The sequence below is a fragment of the Mesocricetus auratus genome, unplaced genomic scaffold (genome assembly GCF_017639785.1).
Source record: "Mesocricetus auratus isolate SY011 unplaced genomic scaffold, BCM_Maur_2.0 Super-Scaffold_100015, whole genome shotgun sequence".
Taxonomy (NCBI): Eukaryota; Metazoa; Chordata; class Mammalia; order Rodentia; family Cricetidae; genus Mesocricetus; species Mesocricetus auratus.
Genome location: NW_024429198.1, coordinates 46627678 through 46649828, shown reverse-complemented (window position 1 = coordinate 46649828; position 22151 = coordinate 46627678). Strand labels below are relative to the sequence as shown.

The window sequence follows — 22151 nt, the reverse complement described above, 5'->3', positions numbered from 1 at the left end:
CACATGACAGAAAGTGATGGAGGGCAGGTAGCTTGAGAGAAATTGGGTAAGAAAGCCCACACTGTCTGTGAAAACATGGAGGCCAGCAGTTCTCAGCTTGCTGGTTGTGACCTCTTGGGTGTCAAATGACCCTTTCACAGGGATCAACCAAGACCATTGGAAAACACAAATATTTACACTGTAATTCATAATAGTAGCAAAATCACAGTTATCAAGTAGCAACAAAATAGCTTTATGTTTGGGGGTCAGCACAAGAAGAGGCATTGTATTAAAAGGTCACAGCATTAGGAAGGCTGAGAAGCACTGATGTAGGCTCTTGTCAGTGTTGGTGAGAAAGGAAGGAGAGCTTTATTCAGAAGGAGGATAAGGATGGCCATGCTCATTCGCATGCAGGGACTTTGCAAGTGCAAACTGTACCAAGGGTAGGGTTTCTGGGAAGGAAAACCGTGATATCCCTTGAAATGGGTAATTTGTTCTTCTCCTCTTTTTAGTGGGGCTTAAACTGAATCAGTTTTCTGGGGTGTGGTCTTTTGGCCAGCTAATTGACAGGCCTAGCTGGACTAGCTTTTAAGAAAAGAGTCAGTGGGATGCCATATTTGTACCCAGGACCAGAGGCAGATGCCATTCTTTTGACCAGTAATAAATAGCTTCCCTTAATGGGCCTCGAGAGAACCCTGATATCCTCCAAGACTACTTTAAAGAGATGACCTGAGGTGGGATTCCCAGCAATCACTTAAAAATTAGAATGGCTTGCCACCCACCATAATTCCAGCCTGTTGTAGAAACCTTGCCCCTACCCCATAATCCCAGAATAAGGAAGGCAGAGGTGTGAGGGGTTCCTGGGTAGGTAGTTGTCTAGTCTGGCTAGGCTAGTCAATGAGCCAGCTTCAGATCCAGCAGGAAACCCTTCCTCAGGAAACAAAGTGAAGAGAGATCAAGAAAGTTATCCTTCCTCAACTTCTGGCCTACACACACACACACACACACACACACACACACACACACACACACACACACACACTCAAATGGGTCTACTCCTTTCCATTCCTTTACTACTTCCTTGTTCTGAAGCCTCTAAAGTAGCCTTGTCGAAGTGACCCTGCCCTATGCTTATCCCATTGTCTTCTAAAATGCTGCTGTGGTGTATTACCATAGACACTGTAATACAAGACACCATTTCCAAGGTTATGGAATTTGGCCATAGCAAGCTTTTAACAGAGAAGCCTAGTTATCCTGCTTGAAGCAAGTCCTAGCCCTGTAGTAGTTCTCAGAACAAACTGAGACCCCATAACTTGGCTGTCAAAGTCTTCATGATATAGTCTATAGCCAATGCTTCAAGTTCACTTATGGCAATGTTGGTTGCCTGTATGAAAGTCTGATCCATGTTAACCTTCTCTCATTTAATTGGAGTGACATCAGACCTCACGTTTTTGTTTCTTTTCCATGTGTACCCTATATTTCACTACTACTCATGATGATGTGTAGGGGGAAACTTAGGATTCTGCCATTAGCCACATGGCGTATTAGAGGCACATACAGATGAAGTAATAAAAGGGCCGTTTACCGCACCGCTAACCACAAGCACTTTGGGCATGACGAAAGATGCATACGGATGCAGGCAGTGAACTATGCTGCTAGCCAGGCCCACTTTTGGGCGTGGCTAGAATCGTGTATGGAGGTAGGGATAAAAGACTGCAGCAGAACTGCGCTCGCCCTTTTTTTGGGCTTCCGGTTCGGTGGAGGAAAAACTTCTTGACTCATCTGGGTTGCTTCTTTTCTCTTGTGAGTAATTTCTACAATAAACAATTACCTATGCCGTCAACAAGTGTGCCATTTATCTTTGCAGCAACAATGATGGAGTTAGAATGTTTCTTAATATCATGCCCACAATCCTTCAGTACATCAGTGCATAATTTGCAATCAGAGGAACTATGAATATGTGTTCTGTTGCCATCACATTTCCCAGGCTTGCTTGTACTTTCCTCAGCCACAATATGAGAATTTCATTAACCAACTTACAAAAATCAAATTAGAAATTCTGAAAATAAATGCAAATATGGACTAAGGAGAAGACTTGATGCCCAGCTTAATGGCTGTGCTTGATCCCTGGAATCCACATGGTAGATGTGTATACACTAACACACACACACACACACACACACATGCGCGCGCACACACACATGCACATGCACATGCACACAAATATGCATAGGTTTTGTCCTTTCATTCAGATGTCAGCTGGCCAAATTCCATAATCCTGGAAATGATGTCTTGTATTACAGTGTCTATGGTAATCCACCATAGCAGCCTCTTGAAAACTGGTGTTGGGGTGGTGAGTTTGTTTGTGCTTGTGCATGTTCATGTATATGTGACTACATATCTCGGCAACTGTACGTACAGGCCAGAAGTCATCCTGTAGTATCATTCACCAGGCACCATCCACCTTGATTTTTGAGTTATGATCTTTTACTGGCTTGGGGCTTGCCAAATGGGCTAAACTGGTTAACCAGCAAGTCCCAGGGATCTACCTGTCTCCACTTCTGAGATTTCAACATCCTGGTGATCCATTCTCATTGCCACATTTCACATCTCTTCGTAAGAGTGCTGAGGATAAAACATGCCCTCATGCTTGCAGGCAAGCACTTATCTATTGAGATCTAGATCATCTGTCTATCATTCTACCATTGTGTTTATTAGAGAGAAAAGTGTGTAACTGACCTCTATCGGGACAACATAGTTTATAAAAATTCTACATCACTCAATAAATTAATAATAACATAGTTCAATTGTTGTACAATGTGATAGTCTGGCTTCTTGTAGTTGAAAATTTTCTACTTTATTTCTTAGTTATTTAATATTCATTTTGTTACTTATAACTCTCACCTCTCTTATTTTTTCAGTGCTGACCTTCATTAAAGTATTTATTTTCAAAAAATGTTTAACTCACTTGGGTAGCCTTTCTATGTGGCATACAGTACAAAACTGTTGCCTACAGTGTATGTGACTTTTAAAAATCTGGTATAGAAGAATGTAGGAGTAGAGCTGACATTGGTGACATTGCCAGCTATGTTCTCAAAAAGCTCCCATTTGTTTAGCCCCATCTCATAAAAATAACAAAATATATTCTGTGCAAATGCCAGTTTCTTCTGTTCAGATGACATTTAATTGTTATGTGGGTGGCTGCTGGCTACATATTTAGCAAAGGACCTTGATGGAAGGAAAGTTTTCCTCATTAATTTTTCAAAAAGTTAAGAGGACCAGGAATTGACATAAAAAATGTTTCAGGTTTTATTCAGAGAGGGAGCATTACAGAGAAAACCTTTCCAGTGTCCTGTGCTGTGGCTGTGTCTCGAGTCCAGGTCCTGTGAAAAGCATCAATGTGCCCTTACTAAATACAGTGCAATGACTAGTGAATAATGCTAGAATGTCGTTAAGTACTCATTACAAAACTGCAGTGAATAATTGCTTATGAAGGAAAAACAACAGATGTAAATACTTACACATTTCATTGTCTAGTGAACAGGTTCCAAGTTACATCTATAATCCATTTATGATGATTTTTAAATTGGGTAAATCATATTCATACTATTTTATATTTCTTATGATATGAAATATAATTAAAAGGAGAAACGATTTTTTAGAATAAAGTACTCCCATTAGTTTGTATATGACTTACTGCACGTTAGATAATAAAGACATACTTGATATCACTAATAAAAACTCTCAGTTTGAAATCTCTCTTCAAATATAGAAACTAAAAGAATACCTAGTAGCGAGATAAAAATAACAGTAGAAGCCAGCTTTTATACACTCAATAAACCAATGTAGGTTTTCCCAAGCCTTCTTTTAAGTTTGCTCAGGAGAGAGACAAATCCATAAAACAGCCAGGCTGCTTATTATCACACTACCAGAAATACACTGCAAACAATGAAACTGCTGTCAAATTTTGGACTCGGTGTTTATGACTGACATTAAGGGTCAGTTGCTTATATTTTCAATCCACCCTGGAAGCAATTTAATAATCAACAAAAATCAGAAATCTATTATTCTGTGGCCATTGGCAGAATATTAGGCAGACATTCCTGGTTTATGCTGAATATAAAATGGTATGTCTAATATCATTTAAAGAGCTAAGAGAAAGATGTAACTATAACCTGGAATTCCACAAACAAAAAGCAAGGGTCTACGTTCTTAGAAGAAATAGGAGAAGTTACAAGCATTCGAAGATTGATCAGGGCGAATAGGACAATATCTAAATGTAAAGCACATTGCAATAGGAAATGTTTCATTAGGTTTTAATTTCATCCTCCTGAAGTGTTTTGCATCAGCTAGACTGGACATGCAATGTTATGTATGCATTTGGAGAAATGTGGAAAAAATCCAACTCTACTATGGCATTCCCCATAGAGGTTGTAAATAGTGTACAATTTTATTAATTCATGACAACAGGCAGGCAGCTTCCCCCTGTGTCACTTACATTTAAATTTTACAGTCTTTGTTTACAATTGGCAGGACTCAGGATAATATTGATTGCTGCCAGTGTGCTAGGTCCATTTGACAGATGTTGGATTCCAGGAGGCAAAATGGCTTCTTCCCTGAAGCACTCTCTCATTAAGACGATGAGGCCTCGGGTATATTTGTAGCATCTGGAGTTCTTATTCATTTACTCAGTTTTGACTTTAGGGATCTTTGGGTGGTTACATTTCTTGGGTGCAGAGTGGAGAGAATTGCTGATGAATTGTTCTATTAACTTCAAAGAGTTGCAATCCCTTTCTTACTGTCAGCTCTCTTACAGAGCACCTATACCTTTATAATGGGATCATCTGTCTGCATTTTTATTCTTCTAATACCCATGAGAATCATTGATACTGATGGCCACCTAGAGTGATGGCTCATGCCTTTATTCCCAGTACTCCAGGAGGCAAGAGACAGGTAGATCTCACCGAGTTCAAGGCCAGCAAGTTCCAGGACAATCAGGAATGTTACACAGAGAAAAACCTGTCTCAAAAAAAAACTAGAGAGAGAGACAGAGACAGAGAGACAGAGAGACACAGAGAGAGAATCACTGATAGCCAAGGACTCCAAAGAGGAGGGAGATTTCCCAAATGGAGAGGCAGTCAGTGAAACTGTGGCAGACAGTATTTCTTCTGCCTGGCTCTGAGAAGGATCCAGATGGTTTACAGAGGTGGTGGTTGCCTACAAAGCCCAATCTTGTCATCCATCAGGCCCTGTCTTCTCAGATCCTAGCTGACCATACTCTTGATGTCAGTGGATCAAAGCAGTCTTTTCTGTATCTGCATGTTATGTTTGTTTAGGAAACGGCTCATCCCCAGCATCTCTGGGAACTATTAATGCATCCTAGGAAAATGAGTAAACCTATCATTGTTTCTGCCATGGTTCTCCCATTGTCTGTTAGCTGTTCCCAGACTTCTCACCTCCTTTTGCTCTACTTTTAGAAAATTTCAAACCCATTGCCTGAAAGGCTAACTCTATGATACAAAGGATTAGATTTTCCTACAATTGCAAATTTTCAGTTATTAAAATGTATGTATTCCAAATAGCCACTGTGATATGACAAAGTTACTGTGGCCTTTTTCTGATGCAATAATGTATTGGTACATTAAGGAGAAAGAAAGAGTCAGATTTTGGAACATTATTGAGCATTTGACTCTGAACAGACACTAAATTCAGGACACACAAACGCATTAGAAATGGAAAACAGCTGACTCCTTTCTTGGCTATCATAAAGGACTACACTATTGCCCTATAAAACAGACAGGTTAGCAAGAGAGAAGTCTAACATATGTATTCATGTGTGTATGGATTTCAAACTTAAAGGAGTCACACAACTGAAACTTAAGTAGCTGTCTTGTTTGGAGAGAGGGGAGAGGAAGAGAAAGAAGAGGAGAAGAACCACTTCACTTTGACCAAAGAGTATGATGAGAATGAAACCTCCATTTGCTTTTAAGTCGTCCCAGAAAAAAAAAGCTGAAAATCCTGTCTGAGCATGGTAAAGATTAATTTCTCTCCTACGAAGGGTGTTCCTTCCTGGTTATCTGGTGAGACAGTGTAAATTGTGTAACACCATTGCATTTCTTTAAGAAGTCTCAGTAAACTAATGAAAAGTTCTGCAAGTGAGGTCTGAGGGACCTTGATTCTGAGTTTTTCTTCCTGTCTGGAGGTGAAAGCACCACATGGAGGGTATTGTCTGCTACACACCAACAGTGTTTATGAGTCAGGTGACTAATGGTGTTTTATCACAGGCTCACATCAAAGAGGGTCCTTATGAGCAACAGTCCTGTTGTCATTTTCTCCAGAATATATAATTTGATCTCAGGATGGACAGAGTTCCCATATTGGAAATTCTAATGATACACAGGCAGACAGATACACAGTAGATTATAGATTATATATAAATGATAGATAGATTAGGTAGATGGACAGACAGACAGATAGAAACTTTGACCATTGTGTCATTACCTGTAGATGAAAATTAACACCAAATGAGCTATGTTTCAGCAACTATTGCCTTAGGCCAGCTTTGTCTTCATCTACCTAGATGTCCCTGATCAAAACCATAAGGAAATTATAACAAGATTTTGCCAAGCTTCCCTCAGTTTGAACACTCAAACTCCCCCCTTTCACCTTCTGTGGTATTTTGAATATAATTGGTGTGAATAAGCTCATATTGAGTAGCACTATTAGGAGGTGAGGTTTTGGGAGTAGGTGTGCCCTTGTGAGAAGAAGTGTATCATTGTGGGGATGGGATCTGAAGTCTCATATATGCACAATCCATGCCCAGTGTTTCAGACCATTTCCTATTGCCTCTGGCTCAAGATGTTGGATTGTCATGCCTGCCTGCATACTACCATGTCACTCTATTATGGTAATGGACTTAATCTCTGAAAATATAAGCCACCCCAATTAAATGTTTATCCTTGATAAAAGTTGCCATGGTCATATGGTGTCTCTTCACAGCAATAGAAACCTTAACTAAGACAGAACTTGGTGTCAGGGACTTGGTATTACTGTGATAAGCCTCACGATGCTCTTGTTTGAAGGAATATGGACCTTAGGTCTTTGAATTAGAAAAACATTTGGACATTTTAAATGCTGATTAATGGGCCATACTAGTAGAAGCATAGAAGACAGTGGTGCTGAGTGTGTTTTGATGAACTGTGGGGGCATGGTACAAGAGGTTTCAGAGAAAAAGGTATTTTAGTATGCTCCCTAGGGATTATTCTTGTGGTATTTTGATGAAGAATGTGACTGCTATTACTCTTTCCCAAAGATTCTGCCTGAACCTAAATTGAAGAGTTTTGAATTAATTCTATTGGCAATGGAAATCTCAAAATAGCCTACTATTGACTTTGTTATGTGGTTACTACTGGTCATTTTTACTTAGATTTATGATGAAAAGGAGGAAGCTGAGAAAGGAAAAATGCAAAATATACAATTTGAGAAGACAAGGAATACCAGGAAGTAGAAAGGAGCTAAATCATGTTTTTAGGGAGACAGACAGATTAAGACATGGAATAAAGGGAGTGGTGACCTCAGGGTAAGATTCCACCCAGTTAAGTTTGCAACTTTTGAAAACAAAGAAAACTTTAAAGAAGGATATGGTGATGCATACCTTTAATCCCAGTACTCAGAAAGCAAAGGCTGGTAAATCTCTGAGTATGAGGTCAGCCTGGTCTACAGATCCAGTTTCAAGACAGCAAAGCTTATGCAATGAAGGAAGCCATCAAAAACAGAAACCTGGTGAAGCTGTAATTGAATGCAGAGGCCATGTTCCAGCCCCAGTTAGCAACAGAACTTGGTAGCTTCAGCCACATGGTTTGGAATAATAGGCTACAGGAGCTATGGAACTTGTCTCAAAAACTAAGGAAAGAAACTGAGGCTAGACATGTGTCAGGGGTGTCCATGAATGTAGGCCTAGAAAGGCCTTTGTGTAAAGCTGTGAAGTTGAAGCCTGGATTACCTTGGAGACCAATAGATGTTAAAGATACCAGAGCAGTGGCATACCTGCCAAGGAAAGCTGCTAACAGGGAGTGGGACCAACTCAAAAGAAAGAAGTGTGTTGTTGTCCACAAAGCTGAAATGAGTTGGAGATCTGAAGAGCACTTAAACATCAAACATGGAGATACAGAGTTTGGAGTTTGCCTGGCTGATTTTCAGTCTTGCTTTGTTGTAGTATTTCCTCACTATTCTTATTCTCCCTTCCCTACATTTATAATGTTAATATATAAACTGTGCCATTGTATGTTGGAACTATGTGATCTGCTTTTTGATTTTGATATTATAGGAGATCATGTTTAAAAAATTTCATGAATCTCAGAAGACACTTCGGATTTAAAACATCATTGAGACTGTGACTATAGGGACTTTTAAAGTTAGATTAAATACATTTTCCAATATGATTTGTTGAAACCATATAGGGCCCAAGGAGTGGAATGTAATAGTTTGAATATAATTAAATATTTTCCTTTTTAAGTGTTCTGTGGTCATGGTGTACCTTCATAGCAGTAGAACCCTCACTAGGACAGGTCCTATGGTACTTTCTAGCACTTCCACCTCTTAGCATTTCTCTTTCTTTTCCATATCACTCTGATCATTGAGGAGAGGGGTTTGATAAAGACATCAAATTTGAGGCTAAATGTTCCTACTCTCACAACTGCTATACATTTTCCAGATTGTGGGTCTCTGTGTTAATTCCCATCTACTAAATGGTGCTTCCCTGATGAGGGTTGATTGATGCAGTGGTCTATGGGTATAGCAATATGTCACTGGGAGTAATTTTATTGTTACTTTAACTTAGAAGAATAATAGAAGCAAATTTTGTCTTAGAACTCATGAGCTGTATTGTCTCAACTTCTTTGTCATTAATGGATACGAGTTCCATCTCATGAAGGGAGTCTTAAATCCCATTTTTAGAAAAAGTCATTGGTTACTCCCATGATATGTGCCATTACTGCATCAGTGAGTATATAGTTCAGACAGGTCAATATTGTAGCTACAAGAGTTTGTAGCTGGGTGAGACCGATGACTGCTTGTCCCCTTTGGTATCAGCTATAACAACTTCTAGCACTATGCTAGTCCATAGGAGTGAAGCTTACAGATGTGAATGAGATTGAGTTCCAAATGATCTATAGCTTAAGTATGTACTGTCTTCAGCAGTAGGGTCTTACCATCAGGCTATGGAGGGTAACCAATAGCATGGCAAAATATCCTAGATGTCAATCGTGTGATGATTGGTAAATGAAAATGTGGTATATTTATGCAATGGAATGTTACTCAGCTGTTAACAAAAAAAGGAATCATGTATTCTTGGCCTAATCTCCTCTTCAAGACTCACCTACCCATACTATCACTTAAAGGCTAGTGACTTCTGCACAGATACCAACATGCAGATCAAACTAGGTTGCCAGAATGTTTGCCATAATCATCAAATGAGTTGTAAAATATTATTCCTCCCTTTAAGTAGAAAGTCAGTCTGGAGAATAGAAGTAAATACATCAAGTATGGCACTGAGTGAGTACAGGACATAACTAGCTCACTGATGGGAATCCATTATTGAAACACTTTTGTTACTGAGAATGTAATGGCTTAAGTGGTAGCCCAGACTGGTTTAAAAACAGATTGTAGGAACAGGTCTCCACCTGTGCTACTTCCTTTTCTCTTCAGTGTGATCAAACATCTGGAGGAAGTAACTTAATGCAAGAAGGATTTACTTGACTTACAGTCTCAAAGAGCACTGGTCACTATGATGAGGAAGGCATGGTGACAAGTGCAGTTCATAGCTGGAACTGCAGGAGTGTGACTTTGATGTTTCAGATTCTCTCTCTCTCTCTCTCTCTCTCTCTCTCTCTCTCTCTCTCTCTCTCTCTCTCTCTCTCCCTCCCTGCTACCTGTTGGTTCAGATGTACAATGCTAGGAGGCTCCCTCTCCAGCCCTATTCTGCCTGAATGCCTCTATGATTCCTGCAAGCCAGCACCAATTAAATGTTTTCCTTTATAAGAGTTGCCATGGTTATGGTGTCTCTGCACCAATAGAAACCCTAACTAAGACAGTCAACCAACAACCTGAGTCAAACTTCACACCATAAAGCCCATACCCACTTTGAATTCACTTCCTCCAGGCTAGTCCCATAATTTCCCATAATACCATCACTATCACATGCATGTGTGGTCTTTTTATATCACTGTCATCCATGCTTCAATTTTTTATTTATTGATAAAATGGCTCACAGAATATGGGTAGTTTTATTCCAAGACTGAGTTGGGCTTTAATGTCAGGATGTGCATTGTGGTTTTCTAGTGAGAGAAAACTGATGTGAGGTTATAAATAAGTAAGTATTTACACAACTATTTGTATCTGCCCATCTGTACATACTTCCATGTATTGAGGATATGATTATGGAAACTGGAAATGTTACAATCTGTTATCTGAAAGGTCAAGGCCAGGGATATCCAGGTGAGTTTTTTACAAATCTGAAATCCAGAGAACGGAAGGTAAAGATTGATTCCATTCCAAAACTGAAGATACGAGGACCAGGAGGGAAGGGCCAGGAAACAGTGGTAGGCTACACCTCCATGAGGTTCTGGGCCCACTCTGAACCTCATGGTTTCTTACTCATACTGCTTTGCTAAGTCCACCAACTTGGATCCTCACCTCTTCCGGAAACACCCTGACAGACACACCCATTAACCATCACCACTATCCAACTGAACAATGCTGTGTCTTATTTGGATATGTTCAACGCCTCCTCGATATCTCCCCATTCTTTTCCCATGGGGCATTCCGATTCCAGATGAGTGGATGAGAAAGAGATATGGTCAGCTTGCAACAATCCTGTGACCACAAGTAAACACCGAGATGAAAAAAGTAAGACCCATTATGACAAGTGGCCCAGAAGTAACTGGCCTGAGGCCTCAGCTTCCAGTTACAAGAAAAAAATATCTTTATATTGTCTTATCCAACTTGAGTTAGAAATTACTATTTCTTACAGTCAAAATATCCTAACTTGTGCAGAAGTAGCAGGAAACTTGAAGATGACAAAGGAATAGAAAGATATAAATGGGGAAAAAATCAGTCCTTACAAAAATAGGAAATGTCAAGCATATGGTTTCCAACAAGCAGAAAAATTGAAACATTGATGTAAGCGATGCGGCTACTGTGAGGTGAAGGTTAGCGGCAAATGGGCATGACAGAACTCTTCTCAAGTGACAGCAACAATGCCTACAAAATACTAGATTGAAAAAAAAACTCATGTGTGGAGCTCCATGCTGAACATTAATGCTTTTGCAGTTGGATTTATTTTAATGTACTTCTATCCTGAGGCAAAGGCTCTGCCTTTTCCCATCTGCCTTACCATACCACTAGGTAATGAATGACTCAACTCTCTTTATACCTGAATAAAGAAAACTGGACTTCCCCTTTCTTGGCTCAGCTGGGAACTTCCTCCCACCCCTGCTAATGGCAAGACATAGAGATCTAAGTCATCTCCAAGGGACAATGGCTGGGAGGCCAACTGTCCTAAACTATCCCTGATTATGAAGAGAAATATCAAATTGTCAAGCTCACCCAGGTAACTGGGACATAGCCTTGAGGTTAAAAAACAAATTGTCAGAACCAATTTTAAAATTCACCAGGAGCTGCTGTCAGATAAATGAACAGGCTGTGATCAACTGGCTCACACACAGTGTGATGGGAGTCAAGCAGCTGGCATCCGCCCCAGTTAGATCTGGCACTAGAAGAGCTAGTGTTCGTGCTGGTCATGTGCTCCTTCTGAGTAAGCAAGCTGTCCTGCCTATTCTCAAGCTAGACAGTCACGTAAAACACGTCTACATCGGATACATCAGAGGCTCTGCAGTGTCCTCAACAGCCGGTATATGCCTTCTTCTGTCTGCTCAAGATACCGGTTCAAAATACTTTATATTTTGCTTGCCAAATCAAGGCAAAAATGAGTAGCAATAATGTAATCATCTTAAGAGTAGGAAAATATCACGTTATATGGATAAACAGGGGCAGTGATTCCTAAGAATCACCATGCCATGGCCCATGCTGTTGTAGGAAGAAACACACAGACAGTGGTACCTTGGTTAAGAACCTGCATAAATGAGTCCTTTCCCTGGGTCTGAGCATAAATTCTTGATATTTCAGTATTGTTTGCTTTTCCATGCTTTGGTTACTACATGAGCCTTGCTGTGCAATGGGACTTTCTAGAAACACTACCAATATCTAATCTTCAATAAAAACGAAGTAGCCACTGTAGTCTACAGTTATCATGACCACCATGAAAATATGATATTTGGTGAGCTCATAAACGCATGCTAGTGTAGTCTTGTGTAGTAAGGAGTATATATTAAGAAACAGGGTAATATTTGTAAGAAAACCAATTCTGCATGATCTTTTAGTTTAAATTTTTGGTAAAAATAAAGTATCTTTATAGCTTTCCACTTTCTTAGGTGAAGACCACAATTTAAAATAAAAGACTAAAGTACATGTCCCAATATAATACACTAATATGTACATATTTAGAAATGAAATCAAATTATCCAAGAGATAGCTGCACTAGTTTCTTCACCACAGTGCTATTCACACCAATTGAGTGCCCATCATCTGCTGTTTGCATAAGTGATATATGTGCACAGTGCAATACTGTTTGGCAATGAAAGGGAATAAACGTTGGCCATTTGCAGCAATGTGGATGGAATTTTGGCTCATTGTGTAGAATGAAGTAAGCCAGGTACAGAATGGCAAGTACCTCACAATCTCACATGAGGAATTTAAGAAGTTGATTTCTGGGACTGGAAAGGTGGTTCAGTGGTTAGGGGCCCTGGAGGCTCTTCCAGAGAACCTGGATTCTATCCTCATTGCTCACATGGTGACTCAGAACAATCTGCAACTCCAATCCCAGTGAATCTGATGCTATCTTTGGGGCTCCACAGGTACTACTGCACACACATGGTACTCATTCATTCACACACTCAAAAGCATAAAATAAAAATAAAAATCTCAAAACAAAACACTTTAGTTCATTATTATACTTACATAATTATATACATACATATAGTTAGATATACATATGGCATGGAAATTAAGAGAATGTGATGAACCATCTTCCTCTTCCTAATGCCATGCTTCTCTTGACTGCGGCCATGCCTTCCTGCCATGAGATGGACTTTATTCCTCTGGAAATATAAGCCCAAATAAACACTTTCTTTCCTCAGTTGTCTTTGTCACAGCAACATAAAAGAAGCTAACAACTCTCAAAAAAGGTATTTTATTTTTTTCTGTAAAGAAATAAGTACAATGATAGTTATACTTGTGTTGATCATATAATGTATGCTTGTATGAAAGCACCACCTATTACCCTATTAGAGTATCTAACATATATGTTTCCAGGTTTCAGTTAGAAACAAATTTAATTAAAATTAGAAGTAAATATAAAAAAGTGCACCTTAAATTGTATTTATAACTAGCAATGGTTGTTTCTGATAGGAAAAATACTGACAATTATTCCCTTTCCCCATAACTATATTCTTTACTTCCAAGTCTTCACCAAATATGCAAATTTTTTCAGTGTAAAGGTAAAATTACATTATCTTGAAAAATAAAAGTATGATTTAGAACAAAAATTAACATTTATATTTAGATACATTTTCTTTTCATTCTTCCTTTCTCTAATTTAACTTCTAATATTTATAAATGTGCAATATAGACTATATGCCTTTAAAAAGATTATTTTAAACGACTGTATTTATCATATAAAACACTGTCAGTATTTATCCTATAAACCTCTGTTAATGTTAAACATCTAATGTACTAGTCACATATAATTTACATATTTATCCTCACTAGACAAAACTAATTTGCTTGTTTCTATGAAATAATATACTTGTCAGTATCATTTTATATTCAGTAGTCTTAAACAACTCTGACTTAACTGATGATTTTCATAAAGCCAAAGGTTCAGAAACTGTGCCCAGTAGAACACCGAATAGAGAGATGTGTGTGTTTAGTAGGCCCAGAGTCTTGTGTACCAGCAAGCACTCCATTCCCGGTCTTCACCCAGCTGAGATTCCTGTTTAGAAGTAGCTCCAGAGAAAACTGAACAAGCATAAACATCACAAGAGCCCTCGAAATCTAGTAAAGAGGATTCAGTAGATTTCCCAGGATTCATTTGAGTAGATCAACAGAAGATCTGGGACCAGTCGATTTGTGGGTGTCCAGCTGTATGAATGATTAGCAGAAGCTCAAGAGAGAGTTACTAAAAGAGGAGGCAGACTTGTGGCTCTGGAGACACAGAAAAATTCATGGGGGACCTAACTAGAAACAGATTTCACTGTAATTGGTCCATACAGCAAAAACACAAATGGCAGAGAACCTCCAGGTGCTATTTGCTGCAATTGCTCTTCCTTGAGATCCTTATCACTCAAACATAGCACACCAGGAAAGTAAAGCCGTTATGATAGTGTTCTAAAGTTACTTGTTTTACACTGAAATGACTGGAAAGAAACCATAGCTATCTCTGGAATGCACAGTGAGATGACTTGAAAACTTCTATTGTTTTCTATAGCCCTATGAGAACCATGACTCAGAACCATTTTCACACCAGTGCTGTTAGAGGAACTAAGGATTAAGCATTTGAAACTGCTCAGCCTTTCCATCCTAGTTTCAATGCATTACCCAGACCAGTGTGTGCCAGCCAAACTCATCCGTTTTCTAAATAATTCAAGAGAAGGTTTAACTTACCGTTAATTGGCTCACAAACAATGGGGCATTAGAAAATTCACAATGTCAGCCTTCTATTCTAACGTACATCTGAAAATAAGAAGAGATGATGGTACCCAAAGAGCACTACAATCTGACACCAGAACTAGTGCAGCCCTCACTACTACCTCCTATAGGCCTTGGTACTGCTAAGATGTGGTTTGAGTGAGAAATGGTCCTCCATAGGTTTGGGGCTGTTAGGGGAGGTTGTGGAACCTTTAGGTTGTAGAGCCTTGGGAGAAAGTAGGCTTTAAGGATTTGCAGTCTTGCTACACTTCCTGCTTGCTCTCTCTCTGCTCCCCAAGCATGGTAGTAATACAGTTCTCAGCTTCCTGCTGTCAAGCCTCATCTCCAGGAGGGGTTTCTATTCCATTTGAACTGAAAGGCAGAATAAACTTCCTTCTACAAGGTGCTCTCAATTATGGTATTTTTTCACAGCAATGGAAATAGAAGTCTTTCAAAAATAACCATGGTAAAACTGAAATATTCTGCTGTTTGTGTACTAGAATTCTTACTTCACGGGCAAGTATGTGATGCCATTCATGGTGCAGACTTGGCCAGCTTTCTAGTAGCACTCCACTAGTCTACGCGACCAAATGCCTCATCCCCAGCAGCTCCCCTTCAGCCTTCCATAAGCTTCCCACATGCTTCCATGCCTCTGTGACCCTCCCACCTTTCACTCCTTACTGTGGCCTTTAACATAAACCACACACCACTTGGCCGGTCATAAAAGCTTGTAAGTAATGTTGACATAACCAAAACCCTATTTTTTTTTAATTTTGAATTATGAGGAAGAGTGAGGTGAATAAAATTGTTATTTATGGAAATAGGTATAGAACAGACAAATTTATTTGGCAATTGTTATGTATAATTGGCAATTATTGACCATGGAATTTATTAAAATTAAAAATTTTATATTATATACTTTCTGATTATTACATATTAAAATGTTATATAAATATGCAGTGCTTTAATGTATGCCTTATTCTTACATTTATTTTTACCAGTCTAAAAGCAAACTATAAGTAGTAAATAAATTCCTATTTAGAACATTTGAGAATAAAGGATTACAGAGGCAAAGTGTAGATGAAGAGGAACTTCACTATGTAAGTTATAAGCATAGTTTATTTGGGTCACAAATGAGATCGTAAGGCCTAAAACAAACAGCAAAATGGAAATAAACTGGTTCAACTGGTGACTGGTATATCCAAGTCCAATAAAGCTGTCAGCAGATTTCAGGGCTAGTTTCAAATGGAATTAACCTTAAGACATGAGAAGAACAGTCCTTAGCTAACTATTTTGTAAAACCAGCTCAGCTAACTATAGTAACGTGGGACTGGTTGTTTTTTATCAAAGACAAAAGAAAACACAGACCACAGTTGAGTCTTCAGTGCTCTGAGCCACGACGCCAGGCAGCTACTAAGAATAATGTCTCTCTGTGTTCCCTATTTGCACAGTGAAGAATCCTTAAGGACATTTGGCTTTCTAGTTAGAGAAGTTAAACTTTTCCTCTAAACATAAAATGCATTTATTTCAATTTGTTTTATGAGAAACAGCCTGCTTCTCCAGAAAGGAACAAAGAAGTTTCCAAAGTTAAGTTATGACAGTGAAACTGGAGCTCTGTCCGTCCTTCCTCCCTTCCTTTCCCCCATCTTCCTTCCCTCCTTCTCTGTGTCTCTCTCCCTGCCTCCCTCCCTCCCTCCCTCCGTCCCTCCCTCCCTCCCTACCCCCCCCCCTCTCTCTCTGTATCCTTCCCCATTTTTTTCAGTCTCCTCCCTTCCTCTTTTTCTCTGGTCCTTCCTTTCCCTTTTGGTTCTTATACAGCCCAGGCTAGCCTCAAACCCTCTGTGTAGTCCTGGTCTTCCTGCCTTCATCTTGCCAGTGCTGGAATTGCAGTTATGTGCTACTACACCCTGATTATGTTGTACTGGGACTTGAACCTAGGGGCCTTTTGTATGCTAAGAAAGCACTCCACAAATTGAGCTACATTCTGCAATCATGGGGATACATTTTTCATGTCACACAAAATTTCTAGATTTACAAAATATTTGCCACTATTAACAAGGGACTTTAGCAATAATAAATAAGAAAAATCCTCATGTTGCATTATTTCTGTCTCTTTTTATATAAGTTGCTGCATATTACATATGTCTTAGTTTATCGCTAAATCACTCTTAAGTTAGTCACCACTTTGATTAGCACTTTCAGTGTACTGCAATCATCAGACCATTAAAAATATCAATAAAGTCCTGTGCGGCTGCATGTGTGCCAGGTTTTACAGAACATCCTGTTGAAAGGATTAGTGATAGAAAAAAAAAAACAGAATTTTGTTCCCAACAATTTTTAGATTCCAACTCACTGAGTTCACAAACTGATCTGACAAAGACAAAATGCTCTTCTCCTGGAGAAGGCAAGACAAAGAAACTGAAAGAGAAAAGTAAGATTTCTATCTTTCTTTTCTTTAAAACAAGTACAATGGTTTCACAGAGGAGAGGCAACATTCCAAATCCAAATCCAGAGTGGCTCTTGTTGCCTCTGTCCTGCAACCTTGGAGGAAGAGGAATGGCAGCCATTCATTTGATTTTTCCTAGAAACATTCATTTGTTTTATTAAGGTCTCAAGCTGTGTCAGCTTTCCCAATACTATAAAGAGCCAAGGAAGCTGGAGGGAAATGAGGGCAAACAGGATCAGGGAAAGAAGCTGGTGAGCCCCATTCCCACAAATCACTGCAAGGAGTGCAGTCCCCATTGTGAGGTGAGGAGCTTTGGTTTCTCATACTCACTCAACAAATACTACTCCAATACCTGTGGTGGGTCAGTCAGGGAGGAGTCCTCCTCCTTCCCAAGACACAAATGCAAAGTAAACTTCATTTGCCTTGTAGGAAGAACAACATAGCAAAGAAAGATACTAGGACTGACTGTGCAGTCTATAGCTCAGTTGCCAGAGTGTTTGCCTTGGATGCACGAGACAATAACACCACACAAATCAAATGTGATGGTGCACGCTAGCGATCTTAGCATTTGAGAGGGAGAGTTAGGAGAGTCTAAAGTTCAAAGTTGAGGTCAGTGTGGACTATATAAGAGTATGCCTAAAAAAAAGGTAAAAGATTCCATGTATGCTCCCAGTTATCCATGAAATGTAACTTTGTGTCCTGGTTAAATTATGTCACCCTGTCTTCACTTTAGCTTATGAAATTTGATTTGAAAGTTTATGGAAAGTGTATGTCTGTATATAACCACCAATCATACTTTTTCAAAACAAACAAACAATAAAATCCTACAGTTTTTCCAAAGATGCTGCTTGAAGTGTAAGGTGTGCTGCCCAAGTCAGTAATCACGGTAGTGTGGGGACTATCATAATGATGTGTTCCAAGAATCACGCCTTACACACTGAGCTAATGTTTCCCAGCAGCATCTCTTTCCAGAACAAAATTTAATTTTTCTAGTACTCTGAGGCATGGGTCTTCATTAAAACTGATTTATTTCTGATTCAGAAAACAAAAGCAACAACTTGTGATAGCATTGTCTGTCCATGAAAAGCAGGGAAGAAACCTTTACCAAGGAGTTCAGAGAACAAGGAAAATTTTCCCCACAAATCAATTAGACACACATCCCTGCGAGAGACTGTGAAGAATCATAGCAACACTTAGACTACACACTTCAAGTTGTTCAGCTAAATTTCAGCAATTGAGAGGATTTGTAGAATGATGCAGAATGTCTCTTCTTAGCAATGATGCACTTTATTGGGTACCAGCATCTAGTGCCCAGTGTATTCTTTTTAGCGGTGAGTGTATTCATCAGGTAGCAATTACTAGCTTTTAAACACAATAGCAGTGGATGATCCTAGTGGTGCAGACCTGTAATCTCATCTACTCTGGAAGTTGAGAAGGAGGGTTGTAAATTCTCCAGCTGTCTGGGCAACTTAGTGAGACCCCAATTACAAAGTAAAAAGTGAAAGACAGCTGTGGTTATCTGTCAGTGTGGATTACTTGCCTAGTAAGTGGAAGGCCCCAAATTCAATTCGTAGTACCACAAAAAGAGATAAATAATAAAAACATGGTAACACTTGTTCAGTCTCATAGAACCTTTGAAACGTCACATTATGTTGGTTGATGGGCATTCCACCTAGTGAGCAATCTTCAATTATTAAAACAAATTGAATTCCCATTCTTCCCATCTTGTAATCCTGAGTCATGAAATATGAGCAAATGTTTGGATCATGTTTTGTTCATGGAGCTTCTGGTTGTGTGCTTCTGTCTTCGTGGATACGCATAACAGATGTGGGAGATAAAGGAAGCATGCATTCCCATGGCCTGGCCAGTGGTCACAATGACCTAATTGGCTTGGAGTCTGTTAGTAACCAGCAGCTGATGGTTTAAAGAAATCCTAACAGAAAGGCCACCTAGATTAACTCACCAAAGGGATCTATACACTCCTAAGGAGCCCGGGATTCACTGTATTGTAGAGGATCACATCAGAGATGGATTTAATCCTAGTAGTCTCCCCTTAAAGGATTTGTTGTTTGACCTCACATCTTTCTAGGTGGTGACTTCAACTTTGCATGAGCTGTTTGCAGCTTCTCATACTCTTTCACCTCCTTTAGTTTAGAAGTTTCTGGTAAGGGAGTATAACTGGGCTTTGAACCTATACATCCAACTTGAAGGGAGAGTGGTGCTGCTTGTTCATGGATAGATATTAGTAGAAACAGACAGGGCAGTATGTGAGGGAAAGCAAGGTTGAGTATCACAGAACACTGCCACCAGGTATGATGGAGCACTGTCACCTTCAAATAGAGAAAACTTCTTGTAGTGAATGAAGTTAATGCAAAGAAACAGTAAGACAGGACGGATAAGGGAATGGCCCAAGACAAAACTCTTCCATTTTCCTCTAAAGTCTCATGGAATGCTGGGAAAGAGACAATGGAAAAAATAATGGAACCAGAGTACAGGGAGAGGGCTTGCAGATTGTGATCTTCTGAGGAAAAAAGGGGCATGGCAACAAAAACTCACAACAGCTGGGCATGTGGTTACAGGGCCACAGCAGTCAGGTCCTCCTAACAGTTGCATGTGGAGAGGAAAGGGACTCACTGATCTCAGACTCACAGGCCTCTCCTACATCACTGCTGGTCTGTTTGAAGACTCTGGTAGAGAGAGAAGCATGGTGTCTGGTTGGGGAACTCACCAGACACTGATGGTTAGCTCTAACACAGGGTCATGCAGAGTCCATGGTGAAACACTGCAGGTCAGTAAATAAAACCAAAACTATAAATAAAGGAAAGAGATTTAGGGAGAAGGGAGGAATAGGCTAAGGTCAGGAGGGAAATGAGAGAAAGTAGGAGGGGCCAGGCCCAATATACATAGTTTACATGTATGGAATTGTAAAAGAACAAATTTAATAATAAGAGAAACTTAACAATGTTAAAGACATAAGAACTTCTCATTTAGATTATTCATAAACAAAAATATCTCTAAACCAGTACAAAGTTTGACATGCTAATTATATTCTTGGTTAACTTTTAAAATACATGAGTTCTACTCCAGTAAAATGTGGTAATATGTATATTCAGTATCATCACGGGCACCATTGCTGTATGGTCCCAGTTACATACACAGACACATTGTAACAGGAAGATATATCTCAATTAACTGAGCTTATGTAAGGCAGGTCTCGGGGTTTCCTGAGATTGTCCCTGTAGAGTCACCTGTGATTTCTAATTTAATCACTAGGTGGTTATGAAGAACCAGCTGTTCAGTCTGGTTCTTTGTGTCTGGGAATTTGTGTCCATTTTGATTTGATGTAAAGACCAGGACATTTCGTATCTTGCTCAAAAATAGTGGTTTTGCAGTAATGCATCAGACCACACAGGTTCTCAGAAAGTTGGAGTACCTGTGGTGGTAGTGAGAACCCTCAGTGGTTCTCAGAGTAGAGATGTCATTGGTGACCACTGACACCGAGGTACATAAAACACTGCTACTTAAGGCCATAAACATGTTTTCTTTATTACTTCTGTATAAATGTTAGTTTCACTATTATATGTGTTAATTGCGATGATTTCTAAAATTTTCAATATAGATTCCTCATTACTCTTAATATCTTAATTATGAATCTACACTCCCCCCAGATCGGGATGGGTTATATCTTACATTATTATATACTTGGGAGTTAATAATAATTTGAAGTTTACTATTTTCTAATTACTTGAGAGCAAAGAAAATCAATTGCGTGTGTTGGCTTTTCAGGGATTTAGGTTTCTGCATTAATAAATCAATGAGATTAGAGCATATGAAACAAGTTTATTTGTGGCTGGGGAGTCTGCAAACTATTTTTAAAACAGAAGAATTAAAGTGCACATTGTAGTTCATACACAGGAAGTGTGAAGAGTGTAGTCCACAGACAGGAAGCATGCATAGAGTAGTTCACACACAGGAAATCACAATGAACTTGGCTGATAATGGTCGGCTATAACAGTCTCTTGTGATCCAAACAAGAGGATATGCTAAACTCTGTTAGCGTGAACCGCTGGACCACAGTGAGGGATAATGAATATTGGTTTCTGTTAAAGCCCCAGGACCTGGTCCTGAATCGAATGCTATGATTTTTCCTGCTCATTTTGTCTGAAGGTACTTAAAAATATGGAAGTGTGGTAAAGATATTTGAGGCTATTTTATTGATTTCATTACCATGTTATCATTTTGCGTTTACTGCCCAAAGGCTAGGCATGCTAGGAATTTCACTCGTGACTGAACTCTGGTCATCTTAAGTTATTGATTTTATTATTGAATCAGCCCAGGTACTGGACTTAAGAATGGTAACATTCACAGAACACATTGGTTTTCCTTCAGAGTAGCTCTTGTTTACTAACTGTAAATATGGGATTCACACTTCATACACACCCATCTTACTAATTAGCCAAGGTTGACCCAACACTGAAAAAATTTAATCTGTCCAGGGAAATCAGAGTCCCACACACACTAGAGATAGGATCTAGAGCTTATACATTCACCTACTGTACTATATCTCCTCCTCTTGATTTGTGACAGAGTCTGTTTAAATTGCCCAGGATTGCCCTGAACTGAATCTTTAGATAAGGCTGGCCTTGGACTTGAGATCCTATTGCCCCAGCCACTGGAGTTAGTGGGGATATTTCAGGCATCCACCACCAGGTCCAATTCATTTTCTTAATGTTGTGAGGTGATATACATTTTTAAAAACTCATTTTTAAAGGAATTCTTATCAAAAGAGTATTTTGTAATATGCATGACCCCCCATTAGGTTAATATAATGGAGACTGCAAAACCTGGAAATAAAAAAACCCTGAGTTTTGGAGTTGTATATAAAGATTGTTAATGAAGAAATATTAAACTACAAAAAATATGG

The 22151-nt window shown here is 39.2% G+C and overlaps 1 protein-coding gene and 1 long non-coding RNA gene across 9 annotated transcripts in view; one reads left to right on the top strand and one right to left on the bottom strand.

Moving 5' to 3' along the window:
* LOC110343440 overlaps positions 1–22151 on the bottom strand; it is a 286166-nt gene that overhangs the window by 7236 nt on the left and 256779 nt on the right. The gene's annotated exons all lie outside the window — the stretch shown is intronic.
* Chst9 (carbohydrate sulfotransferase 9) overlaps positions 1–22151 on the top strand; it is a 241840-nt gene that overhangs the window by 44471 nt on the left and 175218 nt on the right. The gene's annotated exons all lie outside the window — the stretch shown is intronic.